Below are 25614 nucleotides of genomic sequence, written 5' to 3' on the forward strand. Positions count from 1 at the left end.
ACAAGCAGTAAAAGATTTCAACGAGGGGAGGAATGTGAACAGAACTGTGTGTGAATGACAATGCTGATTTATTAGTATCATGGGAAGAGTTATAGGAGAGCAAAGGAGGACAGTGAGGAGACTGCTGTAATACTCCAGATGTGTAATGGTGAGAACCTTACCGACAGAAATAGCAGAAGGGATGGAGTGGAAGGGATGGACAGGAGAAATGCTGAGTGGGCAGAAATGAGAGCAGCAGGAACTGCAGGGGGAACACAACACCGGAGTCTGGGTTATTGGCTGAGGTCCCTGGATAGACGGCAGTGCTGTTCTCCAAAATGAGAGGTTAGTGGAGGTTGTGCTATGGGTGAGGGATGATGATGACTTAAGTGTTGTGCACATGGATATTTGAAATGATGAGGAGAGTGCCTTAAAAGGCAGGTGAGTTGATGCTGAACTCACCTTTAATAGGACTCTACAAACCGATGACATCAACTACTGCCTTCCTAAAAAAGTGTTGCTCATCAAGAGGATGGAAACCATTCAGTGATTCCAGAAAAGATCTCCAGGATCTTTGACACTTACAGAAGAAGTAGTCATCATTTCCCATATTATCATATTTTCCTTCTGTCCACATGATGATAGCAAGTTCTGTGTTAGCAATATGGCAGGTAACCACAAAGATTGACATGGGAATGGATTTGTCCTGGTACTTAATGACTAACTCCTTAATGTAACTTCTGAACTGAAACCTCCTAAGTAGATGTCCAGAAAATTCTTTTAACAATCTATTATCTTGTGCCTGAAGTGAATTCAAATCTCAGGTGATGATGTTACTGCCATTTTTAAATTCTTGGAAGGAACTGCTATTAATGCTGCTTTAGTGAGCTACTATTTTTATTAGAGCTTACATTTTCATTTTTTCAAGTCTTGTGCATTGACATAGCAAAGATACACACAGAAGTCATTGAAAGACAGCCCTGCAATACAGTTGTTCTTTATAAGAATTTCTAGAAGACTGGCTCTTGGTCTTATTTTTATTTTCATTCAAATCATCTTTCTTTACATACAATATTGTCACTTGAAAGGAAGAGGAGGGAAACACTTGTGGACACTTAGAGGGGCCAGAGATGTCCCGGAATCAGCAGAGGCCACCTCATCTGTCTTGTCCCTTCACTTCTGTGACTTCTCTTAATACACATCTTTATTCACCATTCAGTCATACTCTGCAAAGCGCACTCAAAACCACCTCTTCGGGACTTCCCTGGTGGTCCAGTGGTTAAGACTTTGCCTTCCAATGCAGGGGGTGCAGGTTCGATCCCTGGTCAGGGAACTACGATCCCACATGCCTCTTGGACAAAACCCCAAAATATAACATAGAAGCGATAAGGTAACAAAATCAATAAAGACTTCACAAAATTGCTTTAAAACAAAACAAAAACCATCTCTTTCTCCCCAGCTACTCAAACCCACAGCAACTCTGAGTTCCTGCAACATCAGGACTGTAGAGCTTTGCTAGCCCTGAAGTGTCAGTATGGAGCATGCTATAGCAACTTTTCATGGACATAATCTGTCTTCCTAAATAGAGTGCAAATCTCTGGAGGGCAGAGACTCTCTCAGTTACCCTGTTTATGTAACTTGTGCATACATTACTTCAATGATAGCCTTGACCCAAGGTCTCCTGGGCTAAGCCCTAGAGGTCACCAATATTTACTTAGTGGCTGATCTCTGTCCTCTGCTGTTTACACTCATGCCTCCTGTAACACAGCACACGAGTGTTGAGTAAGCTGCTTCCTTTCCTTAATCACCCCGTTTATCTTATTTATTCCTCCCCACAGGTGAGCCACTTTTTAAAATTTGCACCATATTTTATTAACTCTCCGTCTCCCAATAACATAAAACACATACCTCAAGATACACACCGTTTGATAAATGGAATATTCCACAGCGCTCGGAAGGAAATCAGCCGCCATAAAAGTTAATGTGTTTAGTTCATAAAGAAAAACTCTGCCCACGCACAAGGGTAGCTTGGAAATTGGCGTATTCGCTTTATGACCTCGTTTATTAGCCGGAACGATGCCTTGTTTGGTCTCGGAAACTTGTTTAGGATCATTAGGAAAGGGCTGCCGGGTGTTCCTCACTGTCAATTTATACACTGGCCTTGCGCACAAACTCGGGAAATGAAGACTAAGGAAAATGCAGTTTTTATTTCTTCTAGGCTGTAATTTCTTCTCTCTGACCAGTTATAGTTACAGATATTCTGAGCATCTTTGCAAGACTGTGTTGGTTTATGATTCCCACTTTGGAAAGGGGAGCATTTTTCCCAATAGTAGAAAGAGACTATTTAGGATACAATGGCTCCTTAGAAAAGTCAATATCAGGACTTTGTATCAGTAGTTGTTCTTTGCCTTCCAGCACAGGGATGCAGTTTCAGTCCCTGGACAGGAAGCTAGGACCCCACATGCCTTCAATCAGAAAACCAAAACATAGAACAGAAGAAATTTTATAACAAATTCAGTAAAGACTCTAAAAAACGGTCCACACTAAAAAGTCTTTTTTAAAAAAGAATTGAGCTCTAATATTACACTATCAAATATTATTTTCCTTTTTAAGTAGTTAGTTCCCTCTGCCCTGGAAATTTAGACGTATACTACCTTCCCCCTCTGGTGAGACGCTGGCTGTCAGAAATAGAATTTGAAGGAGCACTTGAGAAAACATAAGAACTGCTTCTATCTCTTCAGGTGATTTATCTCTGTCACAGAGGGTGAGTGGGAGAAAAACACCCATATAACTTTTTACTTCAACTCTCCACCGCTGATGGCCACACTACCTCCTGTCCCCAAAGCACCACTCTGCAAACACAAACATGTCATAGCTTACCTTTGCTTCTAACCTTAATTTTGTAGCAACAATATGTGTTGGATAAAATGAATTTTCCCCTCCATCCTGTATTTTAATTGAGTATTGTCTATGTACAAGAGGATATGATAGGAGAGCCTTTTCTAAGAAGTGGGTAAATTTGCAGTATTAACTCTGCTAGCAAGGCTTTCTGGGCTACCCCAAACCCATTATCAGTTTGTAACTATTTACTAATGAGGCCAAATGTGCTGATTCTGGGGATTGTTTGAACTTCAGAGGAGACTGATCCAGTGGCTCTGTGTTGTCCTTGATGATCTGATTTTTCAGCCTTCCACGGGTAAGCATCATGTTTTGTCTCATGGCATCAACAAGGTTGCTGCGGTTCCAAGCTTCAAATCTAAAGCACACCATCTAGGAAAGAGTCCTTTTTTTTCCCAATCATTTCAATAAAGGTCATGTGGCCATCTCTGAACCAGTGACTGTGGCTAGGGTTATGTGCTGCATTGGTCAGTTTCTGCTACGGAGAGCCCACCCCTGGCGCTGTGAGTCTGATCAGCTTCTCCTGAGATATTTACCTGTCTCTAGTACTCATCTCTTATTCAATCATATCCTATCATTCCAGGCCAGGCCTTCTCGTATCATGCCTGGTCACTTTCTGAGAATTTCCCAGCTGAATTCAGTGATATCTTTTCTCCATTCAGTTTATTTAGGTGTTGCTCAAACGTCTCTCATGTACTGTTACCTACTCTTTATCTTTGCTTCCTCTTCTTTGACATGTTCTAGGATTCTGTTTATTTCCCCCTACTCTTTGCAGTACCGATTAGACCTCTCTCCTCCTGGCAGGATTATTCCTCAGTCTCTCTTTTTTTCCAGCATGTTTTCCCCAGCTACCTGCTAATCCCTCCTCCCCTAGGACTCTCAAAACACACCCTTCCATTCTCAGAAGTAAAATCTCATACCAGAACACAGACAAATGTCACCAACAGTAGATGTTCCATATTTTAGAGCTACATGTAAACTGTCTTTACACTTCCAAAATGGCTATGTTATGTTTCTTCTACTTCATTATCTTTGCACCTAAAATTTAACCAGCACTGGCTCAGTATCTCTTTTCAACAAGTAAGCAAATCAATGAGAACCTTGATGCCCAAATCTTGAGTTCAGGACCCTGAACCAGAACCATAAATCTCACAATGAAATCTAGTCAGTAATAAGGGAATGCAACTTGGGATATGTAAATTACCTTGGTATTCAAATAACCCTCAAGAATTGAGATGCTTATCCTATTCCCAAGATGGAAAGTATCTTTCTTAAGATCTTAGTCTCCTCCAAGATTTGATGATCAATGTTATTATCCCTCTGGTAATTGTGAGACAGATTTTGTACATTTTCCAAAATCTATCAATATTATCTTTTAGGAAATGTTCTGTCCACATATTTCTTTAGTTTGTGGTCACTTCAGTTGGTGAATTTTCCTCATGAACTCTTCCCCATCATTCCAAAAGCAATTCTCTAGAAAATCTATTTTAGAGACATAGTTAGAAATGACAGGAATCAAGGAACCTGTCAGAAAAAACAGATGGTTACTTTCTGTGAGAAACAAATCCTTAAAAAAAAACTTCTTCTATTCAAAAAATTAACCAAGAGAGGCTGGCTCAACTCCAGTGGTTGTTGAGATCTCTGTCAGTTGTCTCTTTGTTAACACTGATGTCAAATCTTTAGGTTCACTGTAAAAAAAAAAAAAAAAAAATTTTTTTATTAATCCATTAAGGTGCAGGGTTGTAAATAGGGGCTTGAATAAATACATGAGTGGATAGATGGATGGATATGTATGCCATAAACCAAATAACCTAAATTAAGAATGGTAAAATATAGATGATGTTTTTTTTTCTTAGTTTTCTGTTTTTTTTAAATTTTATTTTATTTTTAAACTTTACAATATTATATTAGTTTTGCCAAATAGATGATGTTTTTACAGGTGTGCACTGTCTACTTTCAATTTTTCTATGTGTTTTAAATTTTAAAATTGAAACGTGGAGAAACACAGGGCCTTGAACATTGAGATGAACCAGGTGAGAGAGTACACGGACAGACTGTTAGAAGCCTATATCATTGGTTGGGGTGAGGGATTGGTTGGCAAAGGGATTATGGGGTAAGGGGTGGCAGTCACTAGGCAGGACAAGGGGAAGTAAACATCAAAGGTTCCTGCAAGAGATAATCAGAAGGCAGACAATAAAAAGAGCTAGTGGAGGATGTGAAGTGAAAGTCGTTCAGTCATGTCTGACTCCTTGTGACCCCCTTGTGAGCCCCACCAGGCTCCTTTGTCCCTGGAGTTCTCCAGGCAAGAATACTAGAGTGGGTAACCATTCCCTTCTTTAGGAGATCTTCCCAACCCAGGGATCAAACCCAGGTCTCACTCGTTCCTGGCAGACTCTTTACCGACTGAGCCACCAAAATCCCCTCTAATATACTCTGCTTACTACCATAAATTCCTCTTTTCTGAATGCTCAGGCAGAATGGAAGAGAAAGCTCTACCCCTCTGTGTCAAGAGATCTGCCTAAATTATCTCCTTTACTTTTTGCTGCATGCATGAAAGTGGGTTTTATAGGGTTTCTTCATTTGCTTTTTTGCCTTCACAGCATCCCTTACCTCCTTTTCAAGTAAAACCACACTGATCTTCCTTGGGAGACCAACCCTTGAACACTGAGCAGAGACCTGGTGCCCTAGCTTATCTGGTTAAAGCTGTGGATGTATAAGACAAACAAGTGAGGTCAGGGAGGCTCCATCTCCAGGGAGTTTGAGTCTTAAGCACAGTCAACCATGAATGGAAGATGGTTGGAGCTGACAACACAGAAGCCTTGAACAATACATTCATCAGTTGCTGCTACCTGAATCCTTTAGAACTCTCTGGATTCCTTTCATTTTGTTTGGGTGGTGGTGTTTCTGTTGCTTGCAAACAAAGAACTCTAACTGACAGAGGCAGTGTCGTTTCCATTTCAGAAACAAGGAAACCTAAGATCAGAGAGATTTAGTGTTTTGGCTCAGGTCACCATGTGATATCTTTAGGCAAGTCTCTCTGACTTAAAAACCTGTCTTCTTTACTTATTTTGCTCTGTTCCCTCAAATGTTACGGACTGGGGTTAAATCTCATCTCGGCCACTTACTAGCTGGGTAAGTTTGGGAAAGCTATGTGACAATTTGTAAATGTCAATGTCCTGATCAAAGTAGTCATACAGCTCATATAGTTGTGATAAAGATAAAATAAGCAAATTCATGTATTAAGGTACCTGGGACATAAGAAGAGCTTGATCAGTGTTAACTACTATGATGTCATTGATGATAACAATGATAATGATGATGGTATCAGTCAGGGTTCAGGCAAGAAAAAGGGTATATTTGAAGAGAGGTAAATAAAGTGTCTATTTAGAAAAGTGAGGGCAGGGCAGATTTAAGGGAAATCAAAAAGGGTTAGGTGAAGGACCCCAGCAAGCCATAGAGGAGCTCTGCCTAAGATGGACTGGGATCTCTAGCTATGTTTCTAAAATAGTGGTTATGACAGACACAGTCAACTGTAGCCTCACAAGGAGGGAGCCAGGAAAATAAATACCTGCCCTTTCCCTCTCAGCTTACCCTCTAGTCTCTTGCCAGTGCCTCGAATTGGCAAAAGCCAGCTAGAAGCCAGAGGACAAGAGAGTCTGGTTGATGTGGTCCATAGAGGTCAATGTCTCCAGATATAAAGCAGGGTAGAAAAAGGTGGAGACACACTTCACCTTAGCATTCTTTTATCTGTGAGAAAAAACACATGTCCCCAACATGGAGCACCCCCAGCTACCGTACATGGTAAGTGATATAAATTCAGTCAAAATCCCCCTGATATCTAAAATGTTAGCCACCACCAGTGCCATTTATGAAGTGTAACATGGAAATAAAGTTGAAAAAAGAAATGATCAGTATGAAGCTTAGCTGCCCAGGCCTGTTTCTGAGGCTGAGGACTAAAGTGATAAACATAGCTTCCTTCATCTACAACCAACCTGTGTTCTCCAGCCCTTCTACTGGGTTGGGGTACTTATGTGCAAGAACGTTTTAAGAATTGCAGAGTTCAAAGTTCTTGGTCTTGCCTGTGTCTGTCAAACATTCCAATCCCACACCCCAAGTTTCCCTTTTCTGCTCCTTAGCAAATTAGACTTTGATGTTGCAATTCTTAGATTCTAGATTGATCAAACATAGGCTGAAGAGGGTAAGCAATGTTTTTCAAGCTGCCACAGAGATTTTATACTTAGCCCTGAGTGAACCTTAATAACTTTTCATTAGTACTTTTATCCATGCACATTATTTAAAACTGATAGAAACAGCCAGCTCACACCACTATCTTAATAGTTACCGTTGTCACCATAGCAACTAAGGAAGATTACTCATTGGTCTTGCAACACCTTTCTCTCCACTTGCACTGCATCCTAAGCTTTGTTATTTGTAGTAATTTGAATAGCATACCATGGGTTATACATATTTCCTTTTCCTTCATCAAGAAGGTTTTCTGTTCTCAACAAATATGTTAGTAATCCGTGTTAGTTTCTTATTGCTGCTATAACAAATTACCACAAACTTACTGGCTTAAACAACACATTTATTATCTTACAACTCTGTAAGCCAAAAGTCTGATATGAGTCTCACTAGGCTAAAATCAAGGTGTCAGAAAGGCTACATGCTACCTGGAGACTCCAGGAGAGAGCTTGTTTCCTCGACTTTTCCATTTCTAGAGGCTCCATGCATTCTGTAGCCACATTTGAACATGTGGCCTCCATGTTCAAGGTCAGAAATGGTTGGTTTGTCTCTCTCACATCACACCACTCTGACACTGATCCTTCTGCCTTTCTCCTCTACTTTCCAGGGCCCTTGTGGTTACACTGGGCTGATTCAGATCCAATTCAGGATTACCTCCCGTCTTTAGGTCAGTTGATGAGCAAACTTAATTCCATCTTCAGCCTTAATTCTTTTTTCTCACATAACAGCATATTCAAGGATTCCAGGGATCAAGGTGTGGACATTTTGGGGAAGCCACTCTTCTGCCTACCAGTCTGCTGCTGCTAAGTCGCTTCAGTCGTGTTTGACTCTGTTCGACCCCATAGACGGCAGCCCACCAGGCTCCCCTGTCCCTGGGATTCTCCAGGCAAGAACACTGGAGTGGGTTGCCATTTCCTTCTCCGCTTACCAGTCAGTACAACCCTAATATACAATTTTAGAGGTCCATTTCCAGGAGGCCATTCATAGCAATATTACTGTATCATTCTGGGTCCTCTCAGAAAACAAACGGTGCATTCAAAAGGGATTATTGGACTCCTTTAATGGAAGGACAATTTACAATGTTGTGGGCAGGATTAAAGGAAATCAACAAAGGATGAGAAAGCACACTAAAGATAGTAACAGCAGAAAGGAGCAAAGATTGAGGGAAGCAGTTACCAGAACCAGGTGAGGGCCGTGATCTTAGGTAGAGAAAGACAGCCAGTGTCAAACCGGGTCCAGCAGGAAAGGAACTAGGAGAATAAACACCTTGACCTCTCTCTCCTCCCACACTTGGATCTCTCCCCTGTGCTTCCTGTTGGCCAAACCAGCCCAAGCCAGAAGGCAACGGACCTGGGTTGATTTGGCCAATAAAGTCAGCATCTCAGGACACAAAGCAGGTGAGAAGGTTGAATAACTGGTGTTGCAGGGACAGACAGACTGCAATGCACATACTATAGTTACATAATTCTTACAGAAGGATGAATGGGACCTACCCTCCAGTGGTGCATTTGTGTTTTAAAATAGCCAGCTGCTGCTGCTGCTGCTAAGTCGCTTCTGTCGTGTTTGACTCTGCGAGACCCCATAGGCAGCAGCCCACCAGGCTCCCCCGTCCCTGGGATTTTCCAGGCAAGAACACTGGAGTGGGTTGCCATTTCCTTCTCCAATGCATGAAAGTGGAGTCACTCAGTTGCGTCCAACTCTTCTCGACCCCATGGACTGCAGCCCACCAGGCTCCTCCGTCCATGGGATTTTCCAGGCAAGAGTACTGGAGTGGGGTGCCATTGCCTTCTCTGAAAATAGCCAGCTAAGCCCAAATTAATAAACAATTGAAATTATGGGGAAATGATTTTCTTTTATTTTATCAAATATAGTTGATTTACAATGTTGTATTAATTTCTAGTGTACAGCAAAGTGATTCAGTCACACACACACACACATATTCTTTTCCATTATGGTTTATCACAAGATATTGAATATAGTTCCCCGTGCCATCCAGTAGGACCTGACTGTTTATCCATCCTATATATAATAGTTTTCACCTGATAATCCTAAACTCTCAGTCCATCCCTCCCTCGTCCCCTCTCCCCACTGGCAACCACAAGTCTCTTCTCTATGTTGGTATGTTTCTGTTTCAAGAGAAGTTTGTTTGTGTCATATTTTAGATTCCACACATAAGTAATTATCATACAGTATCTGTCTTTCTGACTTCACTTAGTATGATAATCTCTAGGGCTATCCATTTTGCTGCAAATAGCATTATTTCATTCTTTTTGTGGCTGAGTAATATTCCTTTGTATATATGCCATATCTTCTTTATGTATTCATCTATCGTCGGACATTTAGGTTGTTCACAAGTCTTGGCTGTTATAAATAGTGCTGCAATGAACATAAGGATGCATGTAACTTTTTGAATTAAAGTTTTGCCCAGATATATGCCCAGGAGTGGGATTGCTGGATCATATGACAACTCTATTCTTAGTCTTTTGAGCAAATTACATACTGTTTCCCATAGTAGCTGTACCAACTTGCATTCTATGGGGAAATATTTTTGAGCTGCAAGCATAAACGAGTCCTGCTTATTAAGCCACACTACATAATGTGTACATCTCCAACTAAAATAAAATAAATAAAATGTAAAAATATAAAATAAAAAAAATATAATAAAGAAGTACCATATAGACCACAGAAGTATATGAACCTGGGAGAATTTCATTCCATCATAGTGATGACAGCAGTGATTCAAAGGGTGTAGCCATGAAGGAACCATAATTTTCCTGTCATTTCACCAGGCCTTTATAAATAAACATAAGAGTAGTCATCACATTCAGGACAAAATTCTAGTCTGTCAAAGCATACAAGTTATATATCACTATTTCATCTTCCTGTGGTTACCACAGACACATCAAGCCATATTTTCCAAAAACTACAACGCAAATACAGGTCCAAAAAGTAGGGAATGCAAGGAAATGAATGAGTGTTAGTCACTCACATGCTATGTGCATAAAAACATTATAAACCCAAACCAAAAAGTACCAACTTGGATAAATACTGTTCAGCAAAAAGAGTTTTCTTCACAGTTGAAGTTTCCAGTGAGAGACAGACACCATTGTCTGTCAGAGAGCATCTTGGTAAATGTAAAAATTTTCCAGGGAAAATTCAATGCAGAAGAAATTCATTTTCCTTCCTCAAACCACAGAGGTCTATAAATTCCTGCCTCCAAAGTATCTAGAAAGAGCAGCTGCTCTCTTATTCCAAGTGAAGTTCAGGAAAGAATCACGTTCCAAGGCTCTACACTGCATATATCTACAGAACAATTTTATTGGTGAAGATGATGTAGTGAGAGCATTTAGACATACAGTAACTAAGGTCTGGGTTCAATTCAGTTCAGTCACTCAGTCGTGTCCGACTCTTTGCAACCCCATGAACTGCAGCACGCCAGGCCTCCCTGTCCATCACCAACTCCCGGAGTTCACCCAAACTCATGTCCATCGAGTCGGTGATGCCATCCAACCATCTCATTCTCTGTCGTCCCCTTCTCCTTCTGCCTTCAATCTTTCCCAGCATCAGGGTCTTTTCCAATGAGTCAGCTCTTTGCATCAGATGGCCAAAGTAGTGGAGTTTCAGCTTCAACATCAGTCCTTCCAATGAACACCCAGGACTAATCTCCTTTAGAATGGACTGGTTGGATCTCCTTGCAGACCAAGGGACTCTCAAGAGTCTTCTCCAACACCACAGTTCAAAAGCATCAATTCTTCGGCACTCAGCTTTCTTTACAGTCCAACTCTCACATCCATACATGACCACAGGAAAAACCATAGCCTTGACTAGATGGACCTTTGTTGGCAAATTAATGTCTCTGTTTTCTAATATGCTGTCTAGGTTGGTCATAATTTTCCTTCCAAGGAGTAAGTGTCTTTTAATTTCATGGCTGCAATCACCATCTGTAGTGATTTTGGAGCCCAGAAAAATAAAGTCAGCCACTGTTTCCCCATCTATTTGCCATGAAGTGGTGGGACCAGATGCCATGATCTTAGTTTTATGAATGTTGAGCTTTAAGCCAACGTTTTCACTCTCCTCTTTCACCTTCATCAAGAGGCTCTTTAGTTCTTCTTCACTTTCTGCCATAAGGGTGGTATCATCTGCATATCTGAGGTTATTGATATTTCTCCCAGTCTGGGTAACTGAAGCCAAAGTAACCTCCTACTTTTGATTTTCTTAAAAAATGTTAAGAAAGATGTGTGCTTACTCTAAGACATTTAAGCAGTATGTGTATGTGTGTGTGAGTTGCTCAGTTGTTTCTGACTCTTTGCGAACCCATGGACTGTAGCCTGCCAGGCTCCTCTGTCCATGGGATTTCTCAGGCAAGAAGACTGGAGTGCATTGCCATTTTCTTCTCCAGGGGATCTGCCCAACCCAGGGATAGAACCCAGGTCTTCTACATCGCAGGCAGATTCTTTACCATCTGAGCCACCAAGGAATTCTGGTATAAGAAAAATACAAATTTTTCTTATATATATAAATAAAGCAGTATGGAAAAATACAAATTTCCAAGTGAAAGTTTCCTTCTTTTCTTTCTTTTTCCTCTTTCTCTCCCTCCATCTCTCCCTTCTAGTCTCTCTCTCTCCATATTAATATTTATCAATATCTATCTCTATGTGTGCATATACACATATGTATATATACACACAAAGAGACACCTACACACACACTTTGAAAGACACCTAACAGTCTGCCTAATTAACTTCAGCAAAAAAAAAAAAAAAAGGAATTTATAGAAGGATATAGGTTAGCCTGAATGATTTTTAGGAGGGCCTGAGAGCCAGGAATAGAAAATAAGCAACACTTAAGGATTCCCAGACTGCTGTGAACCCTCAGAAACAGTCCAGTGAAGATACTGCTGCTGGGGCCACCAGGATACTTGCCGTAAGCTGTCTGAATGTGCCGTAACTGGACACTTACTGCTCTCATTGCATCTTCTAGGCCACTGCTGTTGTACAAACCACTGCTACTCTTTCTGCATCTTCACATGACAGCATTCATATCTGAAAGGTAAGTAGGAGAGTCGGATTGATGAGATTCAGTCTGACTGGCTGAGTCCTAGCTTCCAGAGGGTAAGGAGAGAGAAGGTTTGGCTACTAGAGTGGGTGACAGGACCCTGCTTCCTGCTGAGGGTCCCACAATAGAGATCTCAAATTGGAAGAAGGTTTTTAACCGCTGAGCAGCCCAAGAGAGACAAACACCTACTAGCTACACTCTGTCCTTTCGGTGGGCAAGGTGTCTGTCAAGAGACCCAGTTCATATCTTTACAGTTAGCAACCCGAACCGAAAGAGAATATCTCTCTAAAAATATTCATTTGTTAAGGCCAGGGAAGACTCTGACTGACACTGTTGGATGCTCATTCCTGCACCAATCACTGAGGTCATTAGCGTGGAGCATTTTGGGTTTTTGTTCGTTTGTTTTCATTTGAATTTATTTGGCCGCACTGGGTCTTACGTGGCATGTGAGGTCTTCCATCTTCATTGTGGCACATGGCATCTTTAGTTGCAGCATGTGAAGCCTTGGTTGCTGCGTGTGGGATCTAGTGCCTGATCAGAAATTGAACACAGGCCCCTGGCATTGGGAGGATGGAGTCTTAGCCCCTGGATCACAAGGGAAGTCCCAGCATGGAGCATTTTGATTGGCTCCGCCTGGGCAAACATGCCTACATGTGTGACTGGGAGTGGTTGGGCAGGCACTGTAATTGAAAGTCATTTATAACCCAGAACATGGGAAGAGGTTGATTGTCCCAAGGAAGATAAACTGGAAAACAAACACATAATGTACATTTTAGAAGGTCTATATTTTGACTCACATTTTCTTTTTTTTAATTTAGTTATTATACCGTCCTTTTCAGTCACCTGACTATCACCATAAACACTCAGATGTCAGTATTAATGGATCCCAGATTTCATTCAGTGTTTCTTCAAAACTGTAGATAAAACTTCAGCCAAGATAGACTGACTGGTACGGATTTAACCCTCCTTCCATAAATAGGTAGAAAACTGTGTAAAATGCATGAAGCAACTGTTTTCAGACACTGAACAATGTCACATGAGATTGTGATCCATGAGAAAAGAAAACTCACAAGATGATTCCCACAGCTGTCATCTCTCTCTGCTTGGGGCCAACTTCAGAGTTTGGAGATTTTGAAGAGGTTAGAACCTTCAGGGCAAAGAAGACTCAAAAGTCCGGGTGAGGGTTTTTCATGAGACCTTGTCTAAGGACTGGGCTGTGTGTGTTCCAGGTGAGACCATGTGCTAGGTGTTCCAGAGAGTGGCTACTATGGGGTTGAGAGGAAAAAGGGATAATAGAGATCAAGCAGTCCTGGGAAATATTAGAGGTCTGGCCCAGCCAGAGGGTAGAGACCTGACTAATACTACAGGAAGGCCAAGCTTTAGGAATATGGACCATGCTACAGAAAGGCCTACAATAGAGCTACCCTGATGCTGCTGCTGCTAAGTCGCTTCAGTCATGTCCGACTCTGTGCAACCCCAGTGACGGCAGCCCACCAGGCTCCCCCATCCCTGGGATTCTCCAGGCAAGACACTGGAGTGGGTTGCCATTTCCTTCTCCAATGCATGAAAGTGAAAAGTGAAAGTGAAGTCGCTCAGTCGTGTCCGACTCCTAGTGACCCCATGGACTGCAGCCTACCAGGTTCCTCTGTCCAGGGGATTCACCAGGCAAGAGTACAGGAGTGGGGTGCCATCGCCTTCTCCAGACCTACCCTAACAGAACCTAAAAACAAAACTTAAAAAAAAAAGATTGGTAGGGGCATCAGAGTTTGGAAGCTGACTCTACCCAGGTTAGAGAGTCTTAGAAAAACCTCACATTTTCCTCATATCTGCCATAACAAAGTGTAAAACAAGTCCATTTAGGTTCCAGGTGTTCAGCCAATAATTAAACTACCTCCTGGAACAAAAATCAACAGTCTTCAGAAGGCTATTATGGAATCCCAAGAGCCTGTAATACATTACTCACAATGTCTATGATACAGTTAAAAATTACTAAAAATTTAACAAAACAGGAAAATGTAATTTATAGTCAAGAAAAAAAGAAGTCAATAAAAACTGATTTCAGTGTGATTCAAATATTTGATTTGTAGCAAAGACCTAAAGCAGCAATCATAAATATTTTCAAAGATTTGAAATAAACTATCGACGCAATGAGTGATCAATCAGGGACTCTAAACAGAAAAGTGAAAACTAATTAGAAAAGATAAAAACTCTAGAACTAAAGTGTACAATACCTGAAATAAAAAGTTCATTGGAAAAGATTCATAACTGAGTGGAGATGGCAGAAGAATTAATCAGTGAACTTGAAGACATATTAAGAGCAATTATCAAATATTAAGAATACTAAGTGAAATATTAAAAAAATCTAGTCTTAGGTGTATGTGCTACTGCTAAGTCACTTCAGTTGTGTCCGACTCTGTGCGACCCCATAGATGGCAGCCCACCAGGCTCCCCCATCCCTGGGATTCTCCAGGCAAGAACACTGGAGTGAGTTGCCATTTCCTTCGCCAATGCATGAAAGTGAAAAGTGAAAAGTGAAAGTGAAGTCACTCAGTCATGTCAGATTCTTAGGGATCCCATGGACTGCAGCCTGCCAGGCTCCTCCGTCCATGGGGTTTTCCAGGCAAGAGTACTGGAGTGGGGTGCCATTGCCTTCTAGGATAATTTAAAACAGTTTGACATATGTGTCATTGAAATTGCAGAAGGAGAAGAAAGTGAGAAATGTGCATAAAAAATAATTTGTAGAAGTTATGGTCTGAATTTTCCCAGATTTGATGACTAACATTAACTTATATATCCCAGAAGCACAATCAATTCCAAGCAGGATGACTATAAAGAAAACCAAACTTTAACACATCATGATCAAACCATTGGGTATGATATGTGAAAAAAAAATCCAATGAACAGTGTTAGAAAACAGATCAATGCTTCCCTGGAGCTGAGAGTGGTGGGAGAAGACTGAATGGAAAGGATTACAAAGGAACTTTTGTAACAATAGAAATGCTTGCATTTGTCAAAACTCACTTGAAATGTGTATATTTTATTTTATGGAAATTATTTTCATATAAAGTTGACTCACAACACCAGGGATAATATTAATACTTTTGATAACACTTCAAACACTTTTACTTATTATTTTCTGTCTTATTTTCATGGCTTTTGTCTATATTTTTGTTCATTTAATTATAGATTTTGTTGTTTTCTGTAAAAAAAAAAAAAAAGAACTGAACCACAAATAAAAATTGTCAACACTCAGATGACTGACATATGTTATTCGCCATTTTCTCCTTATTAAGTAGCAGGCCTCGGCCTATTCAAGTTTACTCACCCCAAATCCACTTGTCACTGAATACAGAATCTCTTAATAGGATGCCTCAGTTTCTGCATGTGCTCATTTGGACATTATATATTACTGTTACTATATGCTAAAATGCAGATTAAATAAAATTTCACTTTTAAAATAGTCATACATTATAAATGAATGTGAAAGTGCAATAAAAACAGCATGTGTTTATAATTTGCCATTTTATTTCTCATGGAATTATTTTAAAAATTAAAACCAGTATTTTGAATGTGATGTAATCTTTCATCTTATTTTTTAAATGTGTGCTAAGAATTTTATCCAATGTAGATAAATTTAAGATAATTCATGTGGGAGTAAAATGTTTTAAATTATTCAACAGTCATGATTGTTTGGAATTAGTTCTTCCTTTCCAAAGGAATGGTTTAGTTATAGATGAAGGCAAACTCTGGTTGAGGTTCTGCAATATTAAATTAATGATTAGCAATATGCTAGAAAAAAACAGAGGAGATACAGTCTCAATACATAAAACAATGGTAGCAAATATGCCTGTGAAGCTATTTTGGTCAGTTCTACTAAAATTTCTTTGAGAGGATGAAACTATAAGAATAAAACAAGGTAATATAAATAGAGAAAAATAGTACATTTGATAAAGTATCAGCTGAGGTAGAGATATTTTATGTTAAATAATACAGAGCAGGAGAGGAATGATGATAAACTCAAGCTGCAAGGCTTACAGTAAACTGGATAGATGCTTTCAGAATTTGGAACCAGGCTGATAGGCTGTATGGACGTGAGAGTTGGACTGTGAAGAAGGCTGAGCACCAAAGAATTGATGCTTTTGAACTGTGGTGTTGGAGAAGACTCTTGAGAGTCCCTTGGACTGCAAGGAGATCCAACCAGTCCATTCTGAAGATCAGCCCTGGGATTTCTTTGGAAGGAATGATGCTAAAGCTGAAACTCTAGTACTTTGGCCACCTCATGCGAAGAGTTGACTCATTGGAAAAGACTCTGATGCTGGGAGGGATTGGGGGCAGGAGGAGAAGGGGATGACAGAGGATGAGATGGCTGGATGGCATCACTGACTTGACGAAGGTGAGTCTGAGTGAACTCCGGGAGTTGGTGATGGACAGGGAGGCCTGGAGTGCTGCGATTCATGGGGTCACAAACAGTTGGACACCACTGAGCGACTGAACTGAACTGAACTGAACTGATAGGCTTAAATCTAGTTTTTATTGCTTAATACCTATTTGACTTCTCTAAGTCGAAACATCTTGTTTGAAAAATAGATCTAATAATAGCTCTTGTCTCCTAGAATTATTGTGAAAATTAAAAGATGATAATACATTCAAATTGCCTAATGTAATGCATGGCACATACATGTATCCCTCTAAACAGACTAAAAGAAAATGACCAGTATCCTTTTAATAGATTAGCTCTTGGTACTGGGTGTGGCACAGGACTTTCTTTCTGGCTTCTATGGACTTATAAAACTCAAGATCTATGGAAAAGATTTCTGTCATTGGGCTTATTAAGGTTCAAGAAGCCCAAATGTCCCAGAGGGAATCTTACATTCTAGATTTTCTAGGACCTAACCATTTATGCTATAAAAGGAAGGGGAAGCAATGTGAATTTCTTCTGAATAAGAGGAAAGCTGGTTTTATGTGCTATGATGATGGTAACAATGACAGCCATTTCCATAAGCAAGTTGACTATTAACTCAGAAGTGAGATTAAAAACTACACACTTTTTTCTCCTGAGTCCTGAAAACCTTGAAGTGAGGACTAAGGAAAGGAATGGGCTTGAGACCTGAATGTCTACAGAATGCTCTTCTAATTGTTATGTCGCTACAAACTTAATGCTCACAATGTGTGCACATTTTTATTTCAGACTTGAAATAATAATTTATTGATTTAATTATGGTAGGCAATGAAAAATGGTGACTACCATTTTCTGTTCAGAAATCTGAATTGACCAGCTGCTAGTAAGGAGATTGAATCTGCAATCAACAACTTCCCAACAAACAAAAACCCAGTAAAATGGTAAATTTACTTTTACTGGTAAAATTCTTTACTTTACTGGTAAATTCTACCAACTATTCAAAGAATGTATAATATCAATCTTAAATTTTCCTAAAAAATAAGAGGAAGGAACTCCTGCAAACTCATTCTCTAAGGCCAGGAGTACCTTAATACCAAAACCACACTAGGACGCCATAAGCAAATAAAATTACAATCTAGTATCCCTGATGAACATAGATGCAAAATTGTCAACAAAATATTAGCAAACTGAATTCAACAATACATTAACAGTATCATACATCATGATCAGGTGGGAATCATTCTAAGGATGCAAAGATCTTCAACATCCACAAAGATCTTCAACATCCACAACATTTATACACCACAGTAACAAAACGAAGGATGAAAATCACATGATCATCTCAACAGATGCACAAGTAGCATCTGACAAAATTCAATATCCAGTTATGATAAAAACTCAATGAAGCAGGTATAGAAGGAACATAACACAATAAAGGCCATATACAACAAGACCACAGCTAATGTCATTCTCAACAGTGAAAAACTGAAAATTTTTCCTCTAAGATCAGAAACAAGACAAAGATATTTTGCCTACTCTCTCCAATTTTACTGAACATGGTATTGGAAATCCTATTTGGAGCAACTGACCTCCCTGGTTATTACTTCACTTTAAAATTGAATTTTTAAAGTAATAAACCAAGGAGAATAAAAAGAAAAAAATAAACAACACATGTAGTACAACGATATAAAAAAACACACACATGGAAATACGCAACAGTGGTAAAGATAGTTACCTAGCTAAATATGAGAATCAGTATAACACACTGTCTAATATAACTTCATATTGTATAATAGTGTGTAGAATAATAACGGGCTTTCCTGATGGCTCAGATGGTAAAGAATCTGCCTGCAATGCTGGCAGGCATTAATCCCTGGGTCGGGAACATCCTCTGGAGAAGGGAATGGCTACCCAATCCAATATTCTTGTTGTGCCCATCATTTTAGTACTATACGATTTTTTTTACAACATGCATAACATATATAATCTAGTTTAATAAATACAAAATGTATAAATATGCAATTGAGGCAATAACAACATGAAGGAGGTGAGAAGCTCTAAATGTGCTGAGATTTAGCATCGAATTTAAATTAAGTTGGAATGTGAAAAAAGTGGTGACTACTATATTTGTGTCTCCTTAAGAAACTTGCCAGTTTTCTTATCCATTCTGGCATATTGTGTATGTGTGTGTGAGAGAGAAAGAACGAGACAGACAGACAGATTGAAAGAGAGAGAGACAGAGGAGGAGGGTGCAGCAGGGGAAGAACTGAACGTGAGTCAGGCAACCTTCTGCCACACTAAGGGGCCAGAGAACATAGAAGATCTTAAAATATACTCTTCTAGGAACTATATGTTTTTAAATTTCCATAGCAACCCCTATGGCCTTAAACAATACAAGTTTAAGGCTTTTCTTTTGTTTTTAATTTTAACTCTTTTTTTATCAAAATAATACTGTGCTCGGTAAAGAAAATCAAATAATACAGAAAAACTCACAAGCCCTGATTGTTTCCCAGCCAGCTCTGGATATATTGTAATTTCTTTTAATTGTTTCTGTACTTAGTTCTTTGGCTAGTAATTTCCACAAGTATCGTTACTATAATTATAACTATTTATCCTGATTATCATTTATATTTGTCAGTTAACTCATGAGAAATGAGAAGTTAACTCACATTAACTTCTTCTTTCCCATCATCTTGCCAATATTTAGTATTTGCATTATTTTAAATTCTTCTATTAGTCACTTTTATAATATTAAATAATACAATTACATATTTGTTTCCATCAACTTTCGACAGTGTCATTCCAACTTGGAAAATGAGTCTACCCATCCTCTACATACTTCTCCTAACCCCACAGGCCACCTTCCACCAGGTACATATTATTTCACATCATCAAATGTTTTTTGACAATTACATGTTGTCCTAAAATTTCACCAATATTCCTCCTGTGTCCTTGAATTGACTCAAATTTGAAAATTAAAAAAATAATGTTTACATTAGTTTAGCAATGCAAATATTGTTTACTGCTTGGCTAGGTAATATATTAGGATTGCTTCTCTACAGGTTCTGTAGTTCCAGTGTTGAGCCACTATCAAGAGGCTGTCCCTAGCGTCAAAGCCAAATAGCTTTTCCTTTTTTCTCTAGGTCATTTGCTTAAATTGACACCATATTTGGTTTGCCTCTTATTTCACCCCACTTTTCTTACAGTTTTTGTTTTTCTCAGAGTCCTTTCTGCCCCTCTTTTATCTGATAGGAAGGGAAATTTCAGTCTCTTATCATTCCTTGATTATTTCGATCACGTTTTATTTCAATGCCTCTTTTCTCCTGGTCTTGTCTGTTCTTCCAGTCAGGACTGCAGCTCTCTAGATCTGCTGCAAATATCCAGAAATTCCCATTTTATTTTATTTGGTTGTATTGACTGTTTCTTGAATCCTCTATCTTCCCTTTTCTTTTTTATTCTAATTGTGCTGGAGTGCATCCTCCAGTAACTAAGACAAGTTGCTTACAAATTACATTTTCTGAGTGCTTTCATGGTTTAATCTTCTCCCATTATTGGCCAGATAGAGAGTTTTAGGATGAAAATAAATTGTTTCAACATTCTCAAAGCACTTCAGCTTTTGTTTTCTAGCATCTAGCTGCTCTTTAGAAGCCTGATGACAGAATGATTCTCATTCCTTTGCACACAAACTGTTGTATCTTTCTGAAATCTTTGGGGAATCTTCTCTTTTTAGTGTTCAATGATTTTATGAGGATGTATCCAGGCGTAGGTCTTTTAAAATTCATTGTGCTGAACACACTACCCAGTTTTCAGTTCCAGGAATTTCTCCTCTCTTTATAATATAATTTCCTTCCTTATCTCTCCTCCTCTTTTCTGAAGTTCTTATTAACAGGACAATGGCTTTCTTGGATTACTCTTCTAATATCTCACTTTAAAATTTCGTATATTTTATATCTCTTTGACTTATTCTACATTTTAAGATACTTTCTCAATTTTGTGGATCCTTCAGTTGAATGTCAGTCCCTTTTAATATCTGAGGGTTCTTTCTTCTCTGATTGTTCCATTTTGTAGACCATCTGTGTCAACTATAGAGGTGCCCTGTTCAAATCTCCTTTCAAGAAGAATCTGCTGGAAAGAGTGCCGTTTACTAAGAGCCTCCGGGTACAGTACTGATGGAATCCACTGTAGTATTCGGCCCCAGCCCCGCTTCCTGGGAAGCTCCCAGGCAATGCCGAGCACAGTGGGGTGGTCTCACCCCACTGTGGTGAGTGAGACCTTCTTAGATTGCACTGCAGTCTGGAAAAGGAACTCTTTCTCTCCAATCCTCTATTCTCCCCCCTTTCCTTTCAAAGCTGGTAAAGGTTCTACATCACAGACTAAAGGTTCTCTCGCCTTACTCCCACTCCCCTTTATCTTTCATAGGTGTTACCTCCACTACATCTTTTATATCAATATTTCTTACTTCATCTTGGCTTCTGCTTCCCTGAGGACTGAGGTTGGCAGAGTATCCTATTCTTGCTTTATGGATATACTATCTTCTCACAACTCTCTGAATATATTTTACTTGTTCTTACAATGTCCAATACAGCTAACAGAATGCATTTTAGCTAGTAGGCTCAAATCATATGTAGTAAACTGAAATTAGGAAAAAAGAAGCCATTAACACATCAAAAAAGTAAAGAAGGGGGTTAGGTGCACACACACCCCAAGTTTCCAGAGGAGGCAAAATTTTTAATAAGTCTAAGAGATGAAATAAAATAGCAATAGTATGTGAAAGTATGATCCTGTTTCATCTGCTACTACAACAATTTCCAGATTTTGTGGCATGATATGCTGATACCTCATTCAGATAATTTTCAGCAGGAATCACGCAGTGCCTTGCGCTTCTAGTTATCACAGTCCTTGCCCATGTCTTGTCTTGCCACTGAATTCTAGAATTGTTGAAGGCAGGGACCTTGTCTCCTCTTCAGTGCCCTGTAATACTAGAAGTGGTTATTGCTGCTCTTAATTGTCTGCTAACCATATGCCAGGTAAGGTGGTAATACTTCACAGCCATTGTTTCAGTAAGTCTGTGCAAATATCCAAATTTGCATGAGAGAAACACTAAATCTCAGACAGGTTATGTAAATGGACCACATTACACAAGTCAGGAGGAGACACACACCTGCTCCCCGGGCCTTTGCTCTCAGTCACATCCATGCAGTGAGTCTGTGCCCAGCATGTAGAGGACACTCAATAGCTTCGCACATACATACAAACAGGTCATCAAAACCTCATTGAAAGCCCAGAAATAAACCCGCACACCTATGGGTACCTTATTTTTTGACAAAGGAGGCAAGAGTATACAATGGGGCAAAGACAGCCTCTTCAATAAATGGTGCTGGGAAAAGGGGACAGCTACATGTAAAAGAATGAAATTAGAACAATTCCTAACACCATGCACAAAGATAAACTCAAAATGGATTCAAGGCCTAAATGTAAGGCCAGAAACTGTAAAACTCTTAGAGGAAAACACAGGCAGAACACTTGATGACTTAAGTTAAAGCAAGATCCTCTATGACCGTCCTCCTAGAGTAACAGAAATAAAAACAAAAGTCAACAAGTGGGACCTGATTAAACTTAAAAGCTTTGGCACAGCAAAGGAAACTGTAAGCAAGGTGAAAAGACAACCCTCAGAACGGGAGAAAATAATAGCAAATGAAACAACTGACAAAGGATTAATTTCCAAAATATACAAGCAGCTCATACAACCCAATACCAGAAAAACAAACAACCCAATCAAGAAGTGGGAAAAAGACCTAAACAGACATTTCTCCAAAGAAGACATACAGATGGCTAACAAACACATGAAAAGATGCTCAAGATAATGAAAAGATTTCATTATCAGAGAAATGCAAATCAAAACTACAATGAAATATCACCTCACTCCAGTCAAAATGGCCATCGTCAAAAAGTCTACAAACAATAAATGCTGGAAAGGGTGTGGAGAAGAGGGAACACTCTTGCTCTATTGGTGGGAATGTAAATTGACACAGCCACTATGGAAGACAGTATAGAGACTCTTTAAAAAACTGGGAATAAAACCATCATATGACCCAGCAATCTCACTCCTAGGCATATACCCTGAGGAAACCAAAACTGAAAGAGACACATGTATCCCATTGTTCATTGCAGCACTATTTACAACAGCTAGAACATGGAAGCAACCTAGATGTCCATCAACAGATGAAGGGATAAAGAAGCTGTGGTACACGTACACAAAGAAATATTCAGTTCAGTTCAGTTCAGTCGCTCAGTCGTGTCCGACTCTTAGCGACCCCATGAATCACAGCACGCCAGGCCTCCCTGTCCATCACCAACTCCCAGAGTTCACTCAGACTCACGTCCATCAAGTCAGTGATGCCATCCAGCCATCTCATCCTCTGTCGTCCCCTTCTCCTCCTGCCCCCAATTCCTCCCAGCATCAGAGTCTTTTCCAATGAGTCAACTCTTCTCATGAGGTGGCCAAAGTACTGGAGTTTCAGCTTTAGCATCATTCCTTCCAAAGAAATCCCAGGGCTGATCTCCTTCAGAATGGTCTGGTTGGATCTCCTTGCAGACCAAGGGACTCTCAAGAGTCTTCTCCAACACCACAGTTCAAAAGCATCAATTCTTCAGCGCTCAGCCTTCTTCACAGTCCAACTCTCACATCCATATATGACCACTGGAAAAACCATAGCCTTGACTAGAGGGACCTTTGTTGGCAGAGTAATGTCTCTGCTTTTGAATATGCTATCTAGGTTGGTCATCACTTTCCTTCCAAGGAGTAAGTGTCTTTTAATTTCATGGCTGCAGTCACCATCTACAGTGATTTTGGAATCCAAAAAAATAAAGTCTGACACTGTTTCCACTGTTTCCCCATCTATTTCCCATGAAGTAATGCAACCAGATGCCATCATCTTTGTTTTCTGAATGTTGAGCTTTAAGCCAACTTTTTCACTCTCCACTTTCACTTTCATCAAGAGGCTTTTTAGTTCCTCTTCACTTTCTGCCATAAGGGTGGTGTCATCTGCATATCTGAGGTTATTGATATTTCTCCAGGCAATCTTGATTCCAGCTTGTATTTCTTTCAGTCCAGCGTTTCTCATGATGTACTCTGCATATCAGCCATAAAAAAGGAACACATTTGAATCAGTTCAAATGAAGAGGATGAACCTAGAACCTATTATACAAAGTGAAGTGAGTCAGAAAAAGAAAGATAAATACTGTATTCTAACACATATATACGGAATCTAGAAAAATGATTGGAGAAGGCAATGGCACCCCACTCCAGTACTCTTGCCTGGAAAATCCCATAGACGGAGGAGCCTGGTGGGCTACAGTCCATGGGGTCGCTAAGAGTCGGACACGACTGAGCGACTTCACTTTCACTTTTCACTGTCATGCATTGGAGAAGGAAATGGCAACCCACTCCAGTGTTCTTGCCTGGAGAATCCCAGGGACGGGGCATCCTGGTGGGCTGCCGTCTATGGGGTCGCACAGAGTCGGACACGACTGAAGTAACTCAGCAGCAGCAGAAAAATGATACTGAAGAATTTACTTACAGGGCAACAGTGGAGAAACAGACATAGAGAATAGACTTATGGACATGGGGCAGGGGAGGAGAGGGTGAGATGTATGGAGAGAGTAACATGGAATTACCATATGTAAAATAGATAGCCACGGGAATTTGCTGTATGGCTCAGGAAACTCAAACAGGGGCTCTGGATCAACCTAGAGGGATAGGATGGGGAGGGAAATGGGAGGGAGCTTCAAAGGGAGGGGCTATATGTATACCTATGGCTGATTCATGTTGAGATTTGACAGAAAACAGCAAAATTCTGTAAAGCAATTATCTTCAATAAAAAATAAATAAATTTTTAGAAAAAAACCTCACTGAATGTCAAGTAACACATCCTCAATAGATTTGTGATGGGGTGGGAATACATGAGTAGGGCTAAGGAAGCCACATACATTTTGAAATGATCTTCCTAAGAAGCACACTGTTCATCAATATCGAATCTTATCTCATTTGAAGTTTTCTGACCCTGTGGAGCTTGAATAATGAGTCACTTTTTAATCTTTGAAATGCAGATGCAGATTAGATGGCAGAACATAACAAGTCTTTTATTTTCCCTCTTCTGTCGTGTAGGGCCTTGGTGAGAGAGGACGTAATATGTTAACATTCACATAACATATTCTCTTATAGAAAACCATCTCTTTATTTATCTGAGCTTCTCCCCATGCCCCTGGAGAAGTAATTAGACCAAATCATTAACCTCTTCTGGAGCTGTTAATGAGTCAGTTTTCTTTATATGAAAGAAAGGTTTGGGGAAAAAGAAAATGTCACTGGTTCAGAATCAGAATAAATAAGTTCATAAAGAAAATATGCACAGGAGATTGGGCAGCAACTTTTGCGATCTTTTCCCCCAATATTCACAAGTATGAGCATTTATAAAAATAAATGTTCTCCTTTTTGTTTTTGGAATTCCTTTATGCATCATACATAGCTCATCAAGCATTGCTTGTCATGACAGTTACAACTTTGCATCTGCTGTTTATTAAAAGTTAGGATTTGCCTAGGAATTGAATATGTGTCTCCTTTCTCCTGGAGCTGTATAGTTATTTGGAGGCAAAATTGCTTTTGTTTTTCCTCCTAATCTTTGTTACTACCAGCCCATAGTACCATAACGTGTGTATTCAGCTCCCTAAACTCATCCCTTCAGAAGTTATCAGAGATTAGTAGTCATAACCCCAGAATATGAAGTGGTGATTTCAATCTTTAGGATTGAGCCGTGACTTGGACAAGGGACTGTATGCAAGGAATGCTTGGAAACTAAGGCAGGGTAGTGCCAGGGTACTATTTCAGTTGTGACCTACCTAAGGGTCCATGAAAAACATATATATTAATGCTCTCTTGACTCCAATTGCTGATGTTTAGCTTGTCTGTTTGAAAGTATCACATGCCTAATACGGAGCCAATCAAGGCTGCTTTTTCCCAAAACTGATTTAATGCCAACAAAACT

At 39.7% G+C, this 25614-nt stretch overlaps 1 long non-coding RNA gene across 1 annotated transcript in view; it reads left to right on the forward strand.

Annotated features, from left to right (window-relative positions):
* Positions 1-6179: 6179 nt before the first annotated feature.
* LOC133227427 (uncharacterized) overlaps positions 6180-25614 on the forward strand; it is a 40684-nt gene continuing 21249 nt past the window's right edge. Inside the window, exons 1-2 of the long non-coding RNA XR_009729814.1 lie at positions 6180-6678; positions 12100-12168. This is a non-coding gene — a long non-coding RNA (uncharacterized LOC133227427). The remainder of the gene's footprint in view (positions 6679-12099; positions 12169-25614) is intronic.

This window comes from Bos javanicus, chromosome 16, assembly GCF_032452875.1.
Source record: "Bos javanicus breed banteng chromosome 16, ARS-OSU_banteng_1.0, whole genome shotgun sequence".
Taxonomy (NCBI): Eukaryota; Metazoa; Chordata; class Mammalia; order Artiodactyla; family Bovidae; genus Bos; species Bos javanicus.